The following is a 14,191-nucleotide window of genomic DNA, read 5'->3' on the forward strand; positions in this document are numbered from 1 at the left end:
GTGGAAGGCAGCCTCAGAGGCCCGGGGCTTTCCTGAAGAAACTATAAAAGGAAAAAAAAAAAAATGATAAAGCTGGGCTTTAGCAGGCTACTACCACCCAAACCAAAGAGGGGAAGAGAAGTTTCCCTTCAGCTCCAACCCTTGCTTGTAATCTTCAGGCTGGGTTTGCTGCAGGAAGCTTTTCAGAGGGGATGTGAGGTTTGGTTTTGTTTCTGTGGTGGCTCTTTTCTCCTCCGTGAGTGGCTGTAGGTCAGATCTAGTCTTCTCGTGTTCCCACTATAATATATTTAAGAAGTGGAACAGGAATCAGTGGCGTCTTTGTGAATCCCACACCTCCTAGTGGTCTCCAGCAAAATGTATTACCTGCTCAGAAAGTATCCCTTGCTATATGAATTGTTGCTGCCTGAAATCAGGAAAATAATCTCTTTGGACAAGGGCCATAACTTGGATATAAAAACCATTGACGTAGTCGATACATATGTTTTCTTCATGGGGTTTCCAGGACAAGGGAAAATCATGGAGCCTTCCCTCTGACATCTGTCAATTTTTCAGTCGCAACAAGAATATGAGTAGCTGATATGAAGCAGAACAAATGGAAAATTGTTCAAAATACTCAGCACAATTGGCCTATTTCCTTCAGCTTTCCAAGTTACTCAAGCAATAGCGTATTGGCGATATTTCTCATGATAGACTCCCTGTAGAGATTCAATGCTCAGGTCTATCATTTCATGACCACTTAAATCCTGCAAAGTAAAATCTCATGCAGGCAAGGCCTGAGAGACCCATCCCCTAAGAAAAAGATAAGCTCTGGGGCACCTGGGTGGCTCAGTCAGTTAAGCTCGGACTCTTGATTTCAGCTCAGGTCATGATCTCACGGTTCATGAGTTTGAGCCCTGCACCAGACTCTGCACTGACAGTGCAGAGCCTGCTTGGGATCCTCTCTCTTTCCCTTTCTTTCTCTGCCCTTCTCTGTCTCAGAATAAATGAATAAATAACTTTTAAAAAGAAAAAGATAACTTCTCCTGTTTTCAGAGTCTCCAGCCCTAAGATGGGACTGGAGATGTGACAGCAGACCCACTTAGCGAACGCATGTACACTGTGTAATTTAAATCACAGTGTGTAAGGCAGCCTTTCAAGAGACTCCACGCATCTTCAGAGTTCCAGGGATTGTATTTGACTCACAAAATTTAGAATTCTTCACCCACACTTATCAGTGTCATCTTCCTTCTCCTTGTTCTACCCTCCTCTATAAAGCAAGAGACACATGTAGCTGCCTACAGCAACCTCAAAGATTTCTCCAATAAAGCAATGAAAAGTGGGGGGGGGTAGAGAATGTTCCAGAAAAGCTCACAGAGTTTTGTGGCTTAGGAGTTAAATCAAATAGCCTGGGGTTCCAATTCTGATTCTGCTAACAATTAAATAATGAAATACACCCTCTCTGTATTTCAAGTTCTTTAACATGAAGTAATTCCTTTGACCTTCATAACAAACCTCTGAGGGAGAAAGGGAAGCCTCGTCATCCCAAGTTTGCAGATGAGCAAGCCAACTCTGAGGTCTGCATAACCTGCCAAAGAGTGCATTGCTACATAGGCAGAACTGTTATCGACGCAGCCTTCTTGCTCATGGTTCACGCCATGTGGCCTGAGCTCTCTCTCTCTCTCTCTCTCCGAGTCATGACCTCTCTTACCTGAACATACATACCTACTCACTCTCCACCCTCTGCACCCCTCAGGAGCATGTGAGGCCCCCCTTGGATGGCCTGAGGACATGTCACTGCATCACGTGGGCAGCACGTGCTCAGTAAATATTTGCCAAATTGAAACAAACTGAATCAACCTGATCAAATTGCAAAGCAGGTAAATTTTGTGCATTACCCTTCATCCTGTAACCCCTCATTCTTAACCTCGACTCCCGCCTGTCAAAACCTATACTTCTAGATCTTTCAAATGCATAAACTCTATGATTGATAGGGACTTAAAGTGTTCTCTATCCCTGTAAGGTGACATTTGAATCTAGCGGATGTGGCTGTAATTAATTTCAGGCACAGCCAGAAAGTCTGGGATGACCTGAGAAAGTCAGGGCCTTCCGAGCAGGCCAGAAATCACATGTAGAACTCAGTGGAACTTCAGCCTGTGCCGAAATCACAGGCATTCACAGTCACCCACCTTGGTTTTTCTCATCTATGAGTTGAAAAGTGTGAGTCATAAACTGTTGGAAGTATTTTTAACTCCCCAATTATTTGGATCGTAAAATGCAATGTTTCAACCCTAACCGAATGCTAAGGCCAATCTTAGCAACCAATTAGACAGAGTTGACTTTGAAATCAAAGAACAAGTCCAAGAGAGAAAGAGTAAGCTATTTAAAAAGAGTATGTGGATATCCCAATATGTGTAACTCAAAGTACCCATGAACTCTCCATGCAAACAACAAAGTACGATTGCGTCTTCTCCTTGACGTGGACTAAGGGACACTGCATCCTGAGCGCCCCCTCAGCCCGGAGCTTGCACTCCACTTACAAATGGACACATGCTAAGGTGTCTGCATTCTGTCCTTGAAGATTCCTGAGGCTCACATCACCGGGGAGCCCACTCTTCAGCCTCAGCTTTTTCAGTTTACACTTTGAGCCACTAAGTTCTGTCGCTGCCATCTCCTGTCCCTGCCTCTCCTTCCTGGCACCTCTTACAGCCTCAGTTCAGGCCCCCTGAACCTGCAATACTCACTGAGGGACACCGCCTTTCCCTCCCCAATGGCCCCTAAGCCCTAATGCCTCCCCCAACCCCTGCCATGCCGACAACTGGCAGGCTCCCCGCCCTGGTTCTCTCTCTGTCTGCCAAACTTGCTCATGCTATACTTTGGCTCCAATGCCCACCCCAGGAACTCCCAGTTGCCCTTCCAGACTCAGCTCATACAACCTGGGAAGTCTTTACTGACTGCCAGGCTGAGTTAGAATCCCTGCCCATGCTTTCCCAAAATCCTGAGTATATATCAAACACAGTGTTAATGACACCAGATAGTATTCCTATTAACTTCTCTGCTTGTGTCCTTGGTTCTCACAACGTGCCAGAACTTGCTGACTGGCTGACTGACTCACTAAAAGAAGAGACTGCAAGAAGTGTGGTCAAGAAAAGTCCCAACTTCCTTTGAGATTTTCCTTAGTGCCTAACACGGTGTCTGCTGCAGGTTCCCAGGTAGTTAAATAAAACTGAACTACATAATCCTTTCCTTGACCAGTCCTCATTCATTCGGTCATCAGGTATTGACCATCCAGGACGTCCTGTGGAACTGTGCGTAGTAGACACTGTGGAAAAAACGACCGGGTAAACCAAGGGCCTGGAGGGGTCTAGAGTCAAGAGGAGTAATAGGTTTATAAACAGTAGAGAGTCGTCCAAGTCTGAGTGAATCACCAGCAGCCCTTTGTAGGGGAAATAGGGAAGATTTAGCCATGGAGAGGAGTTTTGAGGCAGGTCTTAACTGATGAGTATGTGAATATCCTTTTTTTGAGTCTTCTTAGTCATGTGTGTACGTGTGCCCGTGTGTTTTGGATACGTGCTACTACTATCCACAAAATTCCCTGGAATGAATATTTATGCAAATGCTAATTACGCACTAATTACACACTATAATCTAAAACTCCCCTAGGTTATTTCCTGCCAACACAACGTCCCTTTGCTGCGCGTCTCTTAACATTTTAGCTGTTCTTTGGATGACAGTGGTTTTAACATTCCACAGACCCTGGTCTACCATCCCTGAACTGCTTCCTCTCCTGAGTCCTGTTAATCTCTCACGTTTATTATCATTTTTTCAGCTGCAGTCATTGCGAACAGTAGTGTGCTTCCCCCCACATAATAAATATTCATGTGCTTATGAAGTCGCAGAGAAAACGTTGCTGAGCATGAAGAGTTGATGTCAACAGTCAAGAGTGGATGAAACACAACACTAAATCTATTAGCATTCCCACATCTTCCTAGAGGCTTAATTGTTTCAGACAAGAGGCTGAAGCATGGAGTTTGGAGGTTTTGAGAATGACTACAAGATGGGAAGGAAAACAAAAGATATAATTGGCGAATTATGGCTCTGGGTGTCACTTCTATTTCACAACAGCGCATGGGTAAGAAGCCTTTTCACATTATCCAATTTATCCCTTCGAGACTGGGATGGTCTACTGACCCTGAGCATGAGATGGAACCTGGGCAGCGGTGAGCCGAGCCCTGCTAGGAAATGAGGAATCGCCTGCAATGGGAACTCCTAGTCTGAACTCGTACCCATATTTCTGACCTCAGACCTCTGTTCAGATGCAGCTCTTGGCTCGGGGACAGCTACTGTCATGACACAAGTGGAAATTTCTTTTTCCACAATTCCTGTCTGATGGCATCTAAGAATCAATGCAAAGTCACTTTAAGAGTGTTCTGAAATACTGCTTGCTTCTGCAGTGCATAGACTAAAACTGGAACGATTCAGAGATTAGCATGGCTCCTGCATGAGAATGGCACTCAAATTCGTGAAGTGTTCCATATTTAAAAAAAAAAAAAGAATGCTTTGAAATATTAACAGTTATTTGCTGGACATGAGTGCATGCAGGTGTGCACACACAGTACACTAAGCAAATGCCCAGTAGACATATGATATTATACAGAAGAGAGAGAGAGGACGGTGACGTGGAGTAGCGGTATAGGGTAGTAGATGAGCACTTTGTCCTCAGAAAAGCTTTGTAGTCCTAGCTCTGCCACTTACCAGCCATGAGACCTTAGGAAAGCTGCTGAACCTCTCCAGGCCTCAGTCTCATCATCTTCTTAACCCAGTGGTTCTTAAGTGGGGGCAATTTTGTGTGGGCTATTTGAGTGCCAGTGACAATTTCAATGCCCCCCCCATTAATACCTCATAAGTATTCATCTTATGCCCAATACTGCCTTCAATCTTTCCTGAAACCAAGACTTAGGTCATAAAACAAAGGGATGGTCAGCACAAATGCGTCTAATTTTCAAGCCAAAGCCACTACATGACCAGGCGACCCAGTGGCATTGGACTATCTAATGTCCCCAAAATGTCTCTAGGCATGCAGTCCAGATTCATTCCGCTTCTTCTTCTTTTTTTTTTTTTTAAATGTTTATTTATTTTTGAGAGGCAGAGAGAGACACAGTGCAACCAGGGGAGGGGCAGAGAGAGAGAAGGAGACAGAGAATCCAAAGCAGGCTCCAGGCTCTGAGCCATCAGCACAGAGCCCGATACGAGACTCAAACTCATGAACTTCAAGGTCATGACTTGAGCCAAAGTTGGACGCTTAACCGACTGAGCCATCCAGACACCCCTCATTCTGCTACTTCTTAAGGCAAGATGCAAATTTTATCTTAGAGAATACAGCATCATCTCCCAGGCAGTGACACGCTTGGAAAGGAGAGATCTGGCCACCAATGGCAAAAATTGTTTTATCTCTTTTTAGGTTTGTTTGTTTAACAAGACCAAAAGAAGACAAAGTCATATCTTTCTCACTGACTTCACCAAGGGCAGCGTTCTATTTAGACACCAGGAAGAACAATGTGGAAATTGTTCACTAGCAATGTGAATCATTTTCAGACAATCCCCAGAAAATCTGGGATAAGTTAGGTGGAAGAGAGATAGATGACAGTATGTGGAAAACTTTATTTATGAATGTTAATAAAATTTCTATTGCAAAGGAAATACTAGAGACAACACTGAAAAGCCCTACATTGAGAGTGAAGCTTATTCCAGCCTGACTCTGAGATGCAAACAAGCCAAAGACCGATTCATTAAGTGCCAAGTTCAAGAGAAAGATGGCAGGCTAGTGCTACAGCTGGAGAAGTTCCCCTCCTCAGGGTTTTGCCAAGAGCCTGCTCACATGCCTTGCAGACCATGATAGATATGTTAGGGCAGACCTGACATCCTTGCCGAGCTTTCTTCATGTCAGCTTTTTGCAGCATGGAAATGAGTTGGTAGGTTTTGGACTAAAGGCAATCTCCCTCATTCATACCTGGGACCTTTGACAGAAATTTTCAAAATGGAAAACAAAAATGGCAGCCAGTCAAAATCAAGGTTCTAATTTTTGCAACATCTGGAGATCCGTTTTGAAGACAACGGCCGATAAAAGCAGAATGGGCTTGGACTTACATGAAAATGCACCCCAAGAAATATACAGATATTTGTTGGTTACACCATGGATTCTGACATCTTTCATTTGTTTGAGCTGTGGGAATGTTTTCAAAAAGTGTGGTGAAAACATGGTGGGACAAAGATTTTGTGAGGGCTTGATATATTGACTTCTATTTTCCACAGGTTGGAATGAAATTGTTTTAAAACAGCAATTGAGGGGCACCTGGGTGGCTTAGTTAGGTAAGTATCCTACTCTTGATTTCAGCTCAGGTCACCATCTTACAGTTTGTGGGAGGGAGCCCCACATCAGGCTCTGTGCTGTCAGCAAGGGGCCTGCTTGGGATGCTCTCTCTCCCTCTCTCTCTGTCCCCCCCTTCTCTCTCCCTGTCTCTCAACATAAATAAATAAACTTAAAAAATTAAAACAGTGATTGAGACGTATACCACTCCTTACAAGTTTCCAGGTCATGGAAAGAGTAAATATTTTAACTGCGTATAGTAACCAGAATTTGTGAGGAAGTGAGTTTCAGTTAAAGTGTCATCAAGGTAAGATGAAGGTTTCAAAATTCTAATACTGAGAAATATGCTGAATGTCAGAGTCAAGTAAAAAGCCAGGCTTTCTAAAACCTGGCTAATCCTTATTCCATGATTATATCTCCAAGAAATTGTGCCCAAATGGTTTATACTCATGGGGAATTTGTAGAACATGGTAGCCAAACAGAGTGACCTTTGCAGCCCAAAGATCTGGGTTCAAATCCCAGCTCTGATACTTGTGTGGCTTTGGGGAACTTATTTAACCTCTCCGATCCTCAGCTTCTTCATTTGTTAAATGGGAATGATAATGGTACCTGCCTGATAAGGTCACTATATCAAACATTAAATGAGTTTAACATCTAAATGCACATGAAGCATTTGGAAAGAACACTGCCTGAAATATTTTCAGTGTTCCATCAATCCTGGCTCTCCTCATGTCATTTCATCTTCACACAAACCTTGTGATATAAGTACCATCCATAATTCTCATCTCACACATGGGAAGATGAGGATTTGATAGGTATATTAACTCGTTCAAGGATAGACAGCTCATAAGTGGTGAAGCCAGTACTTGAAATGACCTGCTTTCAGCCCAAAGTCCACTACATAGTATATTTGGGAATATGACTGAGAAGAGAAAGAGTTGGTCTTTCCTACTAAGGAAAATAGTTGCTAGGGCAGAAATTAGCAAAATCCCTAGTCCAGGAAGTAACTCTCCACAACTTTCTATGGGGCATTTGCCACTCTTATTCCTTTCCCTAAAGCACTCAGAATAGGAGAGAAGGGGTGTGATTACAGAGATGAACCCTTTCCAAACTCTTTTTCCCTCAATTTAATCAGATCCCTTGCTTAACACTTAGCACAAAGCAGGAATAGCCGAAAGCCTTTCTCCTTCCTCTTCCCCAACAAAGTTCACAAGAATGTGCACCTCTCATCACAAATGAGTCTGTTAGTAGACTTTTGCTGACTGAGTGAACATCGGCTGACTTATGGGTAAAGGCAAAGAAGTCTAAGAGGTTCTCGCAGGATTTTAAAAGGAAGGTTAATGTTGGTGCCTGAGCCCCCTCTTTACCCGTCTTTCTCTTGGGACCCTCTGTCCCCTGCCACGATCCCGCCCACCTCCCCTACACCACCCCACCCCCTACTTCCTGCCAGGAATCCAGGCTCTTTGAATTGTTCTTGGGTTGGTGAAAGTGTCCACTATGGCAACACATTGACATCAGTAACAAATGTTGAAGCTCAGTTTTTCTCATGCAGGTTTCCATCAGCAAAAGCTCCCATTCTCTTTGTACACTTTGGAAGACACCTTGTGCATTTTCAATGACTGTCCTATGGAAGTCCTTAAAATCAGGACCTTGAAGCCTTCCAACATTTGCTTCTGCTGTTCTTTCTAGACCTCGGATACCTTCTTCTTTTCCCTCAACTACCCCCCACCTGTTTGCCCTGTTAAACTGAAAAACTCCTACACCTCCTCTAAGGGGAAGAAAAATGCCATGCATCACTATAGATTTCCTAGCCCACATGAACATCTGTGTCCCCTGCAAGGCAACACTGTTTCTTTACATTCTTCAATTTCTCATAATCCTATCACATTTAGCACAGTGTATCATAATCTTTGTCTGTTCAGCACCTGATAAAGTCTTGAAATGTAATAGCCACTCAATAGGGTTTATTGAGAAAAACTATTAAAAGGTGACTTAGGTAGGTGAGGTTTAGTGAGAAAGAGTATAATTTTTGATATCCGAGAGATCTAGTTTCAAATTCTGGTTCTATCACCTCCCAGTTGTGTGACCATAAGCAAGTCCTCTACAAACCTCTGTTTCTTCATTTATGAAATACACAGTATTGTTATAAGAAGTAAATGAGAAAAGAATATAAACAGTTTTGCTACATGGTGCACATTTAACAAATTTTTGTGTCTCTCTTAAATTTTGCACACATTTTCATGTCTTTATATTCCTCCTCTCCTCCCCGACCCACACACTATTTCTTCTTAGAACAGAGGAATGTAGCTGTTGAAAGTTTGGATAAAAGAGTATTATAATGACAGGTCTTAGAATCCTTATAAGCAGAGTCTAAGAGAAAGACAGAACCATTTGACTTAAATACTACAAGCCTGATATCAAATATACATGGATATGGATGTAGGATCTTAAACCAATGGCCTTTAATATTTCTGGGCCCACTGACAAAGTTATCACCATTATGGAGTAAATATAGCAGGCTATCTTGGTTTGGCTCCATTAAAATTTTAATACATCTAACATGATTATTCTGATTCCACTCTCACCAGAAAGCTGGGCCAGCCTTCTGGGAAGAATTATGGGTCATGCTGATTTTGACTCTTTCCAGGCCCCTATGGCTGTGACATTTCACAATCAGGAAATAGCATGGCTTCTGATTATGATCTGGCTGTGAGAAGAAAGCTTCTGGTCTTATTTCAGTAAGTGGCTCCAGTAAAGGAATCAGTTTTCTGGAATCTACCACAAACTCATATATATTTTATCTTACATGAGACAGTATTGATTGACCTAAATGCAAACTTGATTTCTTGTGTCTTCAAGGAGAGGTCCAGATCACCCCAAGACTTCATTTATCTTTGTTTCCCCCCCTATTCCTATAGACTTCACCAGGATTCTTTGAGGTCCTCAGTTCTCTAACAGAAGGGGGATCCACTCTCAGTTTTTCCTCGGTCTTTTTCTTCTGCCTCCAAGAAAAAAAATCAGAGAGCCAAAGGCAAAAGGCCCAAGTATAGTTGGTCTTGATGAACTATTGTCTTCACTGTTGGAGGAGAAACAGACTTCGTCAGTGATTTTTGGCCACAATCTTTAGGTCCTCCTAAAGATTCCAGCTTAAATGTCTGTACGGACGAATCTCTCTTATTAGTTCATTAATATGACTTACACCAGGACCTATGAAAATGTGGCTTTTCAATAATTAATAGGTAACTTAATTAGCCATGGGGAAGAAGTCAGCACTTAAGACTGATAATATTTGATTTATACAGTATATTTGAAGGAGACTGGATAGAAAATCTAAAGTTTAAAACAGTTTCTTGTTTTAAACTCTCTTTTGAACAGAAGTCAGCTCACATCACAAAAATGTTCTTGTTCATACATATAATGATTCTGTAAATACAAGTTTTAAAAAGAGCTTTAAGGCAATAGTCGCAGACAACCAAATTGTAACCATTACGTTTACCATCTTGGCCCATGTCCCAAGCTCCACGTGTTTTTGGGATAGTTTTTTTTAAATCAACAATAAGGGCTCAACTATGAAGATCCCTTTTTGTTGCTATTCCAAATGAATAAGAGAACAAATCCATTTATCTAAAAATGAATTTGAAACTCTTTGGTGTATGGTGACCATATGCATCAATCCTTGAAAAGTAAAAGCAAAATATTAACTTCCCTCTCTGGTGGAACACTTTAGATTTCTGACATGAGGAACTGATCCTATTAAGTGGTAATTTACAATGGCTACTTATTGCTTAAATGTGGAAAATCCACAGGGGTAGACATTGGGACTTAAGGAAGAGAGTACCCTGAGTACTATAATATGCACAGCTAATCCTCATCATTCACCCTGTATCATTCTCCACCATACAATTCCCTACCCACTTCCTCACCCTCCACTCCATCCACCGCACCCCCAGCTACTCAGTTAAATAAGAAATGTCTGGCAGAGTTTGCTACAAGAATGTGAGTTGCAGCAAACGGACCTGGTCTATTTATAAGAAATGATTCTTCTGCCATTTTCTTTCTTTCTTTTTTTTTTTAATATGAAATTTATTGTCAAATTTTCATCTCTTTCATTCCAGGATTCCAAGAAGTTCCCCTGTCTTTACTATATGATGTCCTTCACATGGTGAGAAGGAAGGAACTTTGGATCAAGGGAAAGTTTCATCTCTACGGAGGGCCAACAAACCAGCAGCAGAAAGTCTCTCTCTAAAATCCAAGAGGAAGGGATGCCTCAGTAGCTCAGCTGGTTAAGTGTCTGACTTTGGCTCAGGTCATGATCTCATGATTCCTGAGTTCAGGCCCGTGTCAGCCTCCGTGCAGACAGCTCAAAGCCTGGAGCTTACTTTGAATTCTTCCTCTCTCTCTGTTTCCCCCCACGCGTGCTCTTTCCCTCTTTATCTCTCAAAAATAAATAAACATTCAAAAAATTTATTAAATAAAAAATAAAATCTGAGAGGATAGCTATTCCATTAAGATTGTTCATTAGGAAATTTCTAGTTATCTCATCCTTTGAGAGTGACATTCTAAACAAAGCATACTGCTCCTTCTTTGCTTGGAAATCTACGTTTTGTTTTGTTTTGTTTTTAATTCAGACATAAAAAGATTAAAAAAAAAATACTGCCTTCCCATTATTTTTATTTTCCCCAGAATTGGGGGACCCATCACTTCCCATAAACTGGACACTTAAATCTTCTCCAGAACAATGAGACGTCTGCTCCAGTGAAATCCGCTTTTTCTATTACTTGATAGGCTTAAAATGAGTAAACACAGAGGGAAAAATGCAGGTTAGTGGAAACTGGAATACATAACGCTCAGTTTGTGGATTTCTGAGCAAGTCTTGCTTATGATAAACTTTTAAAGAAATGTGAAGTTGGGTCTGAACCTCACAGAATTGAGTCAATTTCTTTCCTTTCCTTCCTTCAGTGACAAACTATACAAGGCATAGACAAACTCCCACTCCAGCCCCCATAGGCCCATAAATTAGCCTTTAAGTAAATCCATTCCATTTCAGAATTCCACAGTGGGACCTTAGAATGTTTACTCCCCCCAAAGTTTCTTGCAGATATGAATATAGAATTCAAATACTTAAGCTGCCAATTTTAATTTAAGGGTAAATGTATTTTTATTATATGGAGTATTATATGATAAAGTATAATACATTATATATTATATATAAATTTTTCATAAATTATTTTTTAACTAAAAATAGAATAAAATTTCATTATAGTAAATATGGGGAATGCAGAAAAAAATTTTAAAGGGGAAAAGTTATCCATAATCTCATTCCCAAATATGATTAGTATTAGCATTTGAGTGTATTTTTTCCTTCCTAAATTTTTTTATTTTGTATATTACTTTTATTACAAATGTGATCAAAGTGCACAGAAATTTTGTATCTTGCTATCATCTCTGAAATGTTACATACATTAACAAATTTTTTTTTTAATGTTTATTTATTTTTGAGACAGAGAGAGACAGAGCGTGAGCAGGGGAGGGGCAGAGAGAGAGAGGGAGACACAGAATCTGAAACAGGCTCCAAGCTCTGAGCTGTCAGCACAGAACCTGATGTAGGGCTCCAACCCATGAACTGTGAGATCATGACCTGAGCCGAAGTCAGACGCTTAACCAACTGAGCCACCCAGGCGCCCCCATACATTTCAATGGTTTGATGATAACCTATTGTTTGTATATAACTGCTTTGGGACTTTGGAAATTGTTTTTAATTTTTTATTATTAATGGCATCTTGGGGGCAAACATAATTTCAAGATAAATAAAAGTGCCATACCAACTACTCTAGTAATTGGGAACAATGCCAGGTTTTTGATTTATTGGGACAAACTGGAACTCAGAAGCACAATGGCTAGCAGGTCTTGAAGCATCTCACTTTAGATCTCTGGCAACAGACACCTCTTTGGACTCTGCAGATCCAGCTAGAATACTGATAAGAGAGGGAGATTGGGTCTCTAATGGCATCCACTGCAACATGGACATTAGCAAGAAGGTTCAGTCTCTTGGACCAAAATTCATCACGTCATGGGAGGCCAAAGGTCTGTACCTGCATAGCACTAATATTTACTCACTATAGCACTAAGAATAGTACTAAGATTTTACATTTCTATAACCCCTGCTAGATTAGGTCTTAATATCTTGAATGTCCAATAAATTTTATTGAAGGATGAATAGCTCCATATTACCAAATCACTTCCTTGGTAAATAAGTTCATTGATGAAATAACAAATCTGAGCCTATAATTCCAAATACACATAAAAGAAATGAACAAGAATTATTTATCTTCATCATTTTCAAGTATAGTCACTCCTCCTTTGCTTGAGACTTGCTGACTTATAGAACCAAGAAGATTCTCTGAAGATGCTCCCAAGAGGATCCTCATGACAGATCCTTAGAGGAGTGACATAAGTCTTGTGAAGTATATGTGGGTGATCAAGAGTTGAGACTAGTGCTTGATTCTCATCTAGAGATTACTGAGGGAGGGCAGCAGCCCATGACAACAAGCATGAATTAGTTGCAGTAAAGCATAGTGTTTGTGGAAAGAAAAAACTATAGTGTTTGTGTGAAAGAAAAACACATGCCCCCCCCCCCACAAAGAGATAAAAATTTTCTGATATGAAGTAAGGGGTAAGCCTCTCCAAAGGCAGGGGTTGGGGGCATGTCCATGCACTTTTCTTTCACACCATCCAGTTCCTCAAGGAACCTCTTTCATACCATCCAGTTCCCCATGGAACTCTGAGGATGTAAAAGAGGAATTTAGTTATTCCTAAGCTCCTCAAGAAAGAACATAGAAGTTAGAAGAGGTGCATGAGCTATGGGGCTGCAAAAAGGCTACCATAAGCAGCTAGGAGGCACTAGTAGGCAGAAAAGGGATCGGGGCACTGTCAACTGGTACTGCTAAGGGAAAATTTACCTGACACTCTGAGAGGGAGCAGGAGTAAAGATGGAAGTAACCACAGGTTGATGATGAAGGGAAACTTCAAAAAGTCATTTGAACAGCAAAACTACAGAGAATTAACCCAAATTAGAGCAAAAAGATAAAGAGCTCCAGGAGGGATGTCTTTAGGTAAATACTAACTGATAAATAACATTTTGTTGTTATTTATCTTATCACAAGCACTACATCAGCACAGTCTACCAATATCAGAGAAAATAAGACAGAACCGGAAATGAGAATACATGTTCACAGACAAGTGTCCACTGATGTCAGATCTCTGCCTCCACACCCCTCATCCACTGCAAAGGGAGCCATGCCTTGTTTAGAAAGGGACATAGACATGGTAAATTGAACATAAATGTTTATTATTAATCCCTCCCAATTCTCTATGAAAATGACAGGAAAGGAAGTTTTCTAGACCTAGAAAAGGACTAAGAAGGACTGGAAGGACTAGAAGACCTAGAAGGACTAAGAGATAAGGGAAAGAATTGACAGAAGATGAGAAATGGTAGCAATATTTTGTAAGCTGAAAATGCAATGGATGAGCCATCATTTACTTAGAGATGGGAAAAAGCTGAAACTGTGGATTAGAGAGTGGAGAAGTGAGGAACAAGCCAGTTTAAGCTGCAAAATCCTGGAACTAGAGGCACCAGCAACCTCAAAAAAGGCAGGGGTACAGGGTAAAACTGAAAGCAAGCATATGCAGACAGTTGATGTTGACTGCCCCTCCTCATCCTTCTGGAGAGGCTGAACAGGGCCCACAGCTGAGGACAAAAGTTATATTCCACGCAGGAAACTAGACAATTAAGTAAAAATCTGCATGGCAATCATGAGATTCCCTAGCCTCCTTCCCCAACTTGACTTC

General features: G+C 41.2%; 1 non-coding gene across 1 annotated transcript; it reads left to right on the forward strand.

The window, feature by feature from the left end:
• Nucleotides 1-4,416: 4,416 nt before the first annotated feature.
• LOC124525209 (U6 spliceosomal RNA) lies at nucleotides 4,417-4,518 on the forward strand. The gene has a single exon (XR_006965430.1). It is a non-coding gene; the product is annotated as a U6 spliceosomal RNA (small nuclear RNA).
• The last annotated feature ends 9,673 nt before the right edge of the window (nucleotides 4,519-14,191 follow it).

Source organism: Lynx rufus, unplaced genomic scaffold (assembly GCF_022079265.1).
Source record: "Lynx rufus isolate CCGP_SWC_20201006 ecotype Redwood Valley unplaced genomic scaffold, mLynRuf1.p SCAF_4, whole genome shotgun sequence".
NCBI classification, from domain to species: Eukaryota; Metazoa; Chordata; class Mammalia; order Carnivora; family Felidae; genus Lynx; species Lynx rufus.